Source organism: Octopus bimaculoides, chromosome 16 (assembly GCF_001194135.2).
Source record: "Octopus bimaculoides isolate UCB-OBI-ISO-001 chromosome 16, ASM119413v2, whole genome shotgun sequence".
In the NCBI taxonomy this organism is placed as follows: domain Eukaryota; kingdom Metazoa; phylum Mollusca; class Cephalopoda; order Octopoda; family Octopodidae; genus Octopus; species Octopus bimaculoides.
Genome location: NC_068996.1, coordinates 48,956,822 through 48,959,378, shown reverse-complemented (window position 1 = coordinate 48,959,378; position 2,557 = coordinate 48,956,822). Strand labels below are relative to the sequence as shown.

At 39.0% G+C, this 2,557-nt stretch overlaps 1 protein-coding gene across 1 annotated transcript in view; it reads right to left on the bottom strand.

Moving 5' to 3' along the window:
• The window catches only part of LOC106874561 (short-chain dehydrogenase/reductase 3), a 241,307-nt gene that overhangs the window by 156,190 nt on the left and 82,560 nt on the right, over positions 1–2,557 (bottom strand). The gene's annotated exons all lie outside the window — the stretch shown is intronic.

The window sequence follows — 2,557 nt, the reverse complement described above, 5'->3', positions numbered from 1 at the left end:
GAGAGAGAGAGAAATATAGATGAATAAATACACAAACATTTTGATCATCATCTTTTAACATCTGTGTATATATATATATATGTTTGTATGTAAGTATATCTAACTTTCTGTCTATCTCTCTGTCTGTCTATCAATCTGTTTATCTGTTTATCTATCTATCTATATCTATCTATATCTATCTATCTATCTATCTATCTATCTATCTATCTATCTATCTATCTATCTATCTATCTATCTATCTATTTGTCAATAAATAGTCTTGTGAGCTATGCAGCAGCCTCATTGGTGGTGGTGCCATGAAACCTGCCCCCCTACTCTGTAAAATAGTTGATGTTACCACTGCGACAGTAGCAGCAGTTTGAGGTTTGTGGAGATTTTGGTCTCACCAAACCTCAGGATACCATTCTTACCAACAGAACTCTCCCATTCCTGCTAAAAGGAAGGCAAAAAGTATAAGTAATGTTATTATTGCTAGCTGCCAGAATTGTCTGAGTTGGACAAAATGCTTGGCAGCATCTCTTCCAGCACTTTTACATTCAGTGTTCAAATTCTACCAAAGTTGAGACTTTATCCTTCATCCTATCAAGGTCATTCTTTACTTGAAAGCAGGCAACAACAAATTACCAAAGGTTTCAAGTAGTTCCTTCTCCTGTGACTCAAAGAGACAATACTTTCCATAGAATGTGAGCTGTACCCAACAATACTGTCTTCTGGATCACTTCAAGCCTGACAACAGCTCCAATATTCTTAATATGTTTTTCAAAGCCCTTGGAAACTATTTCTAATGCTCCAATTACCACCGATATCACCATAACTTTCCTATCTCGTCCCACAGTGGCTGGTATTTCTCAATCTTTTCTGTTTCCTAACATTTTACCCTCGAATTGCCTGGTATTGCAACATCTATTATCTTTACTTCTTTTTCATCTTTATGGATGAGCACGATATCTGGTCGTCTCACCTCTATGACTTGGTCGCACTGCATGTTAAAATCCCAGAGTATTTTGTAATGTTCGTTTTCCATTACTCCCTTTGGCTTGTCTTCATACCATTGTTCGGCTCTCCCGATGTTTGCTTTACCACACAACAGCCAGTGGACATATCTGGCCACATTGTCGTGTCTCCTTTTGTATTTGCGTTGTGTGAGCTTACAACACTCACTAACAATATGGCTTATACTTTCTCCCTTCTCAGAGCACATCCTATGCTGTTGCGAATCAGTGCTTTTATAAATGTGACATTTGGAGTAGTTTGTTCTGAGAACTTGTTCTTGAGCATAGCACAAGGGACCACTGCCTCAGCAGTCCCTTTTAAGTCTTCTTTCTGCAGCCATTGCCAGGTTCTATTCCAATCAATCTCATCTTTATTCTTCAAGAACTGACTGTGCATTCATTTTCTTGTCCTGCCAAATTTTCTTCATCTGCTCTCTCTGGTCATTCTTAAATTGTGTTAGATCTATGGCTTCGTTCACTTTTAAGGCAGTAAGCTGTCAGAATCGTTAGCATATCAGGCAAATGCTTAGTGGCATTTCATTTATCTTCACCTTCTGAGTTCAAACTCTGATGAGTTCAACCCTAAACTGGCCACCTCCAGCTCTAATATTCTACTTATCTTATATTCAAACTGCCTATATCTGGCCTCTTACACCTACCCTACAATGTTATTCTGAAAATAAACTATCACATCATCAAAATCTCAAAGCCACAAGATAATGCCTTTCATCCTTTCAGGATCAATAAAATATGTACCAGTTAAACACTGGGGTTGATGTAATCGACTGGTCCCTTCCCACAAAATTTCAGGCCTTGTGCCTTTAGTAGAAATGATTATTATTATTATCATTATTATAATTGAGCGAGGGAGCAGTGCATGCCATCAAAGGGACACTGGGATAAAATATACGAAGCCCATTATACCCATCATGACTACCCGTCTGATAAGGGTACACCAGGCACATGCATCACAACCATATGTGTGTGGCATGGTGATCTCATATCAAGTTAAACAGTGCATGACCTTGCAGATGGGGCCCAGTTAGAATTTTCTTCAGGTCGAGTAGCCCATCCTGCTCAAAAGGTCTCTGAATAAGGTTTGTTTAAGGATGTTGCGCAAAACACCCATGTTTCCAAAGGTGAATTATTCAAACTCCAAAGAATTCCTCTCAACACATGACTATGATGCTCCTCCACTACTTCTGCTCATGATCAGAGATGCACATATCGTCAGCCACCAAGGGACATGCTCAACTGGTTAAGGTCAAACAACTGACAAGCAAATCTGTGGTATTACTCTTTTACTCTCTTTTTACTCTTTTACTTGTTTCAGTCTTTTGACTGTGACCATGCTGGAGCACTGCCTTTAGTCGAGCAAATCGACCCCAGAACTTATTCGTTGGAAGCCTAGTACTTATTCTATTGGTCTCTTTTGCCAAACTGGTAAGTTACGGGGACGTAAGCACACCAGCATTGGATGTCAAGCAATGCTGGGGGGACAAACACAGACACACAAACATATACACACACATACATATATATATATATATATATATATATATATA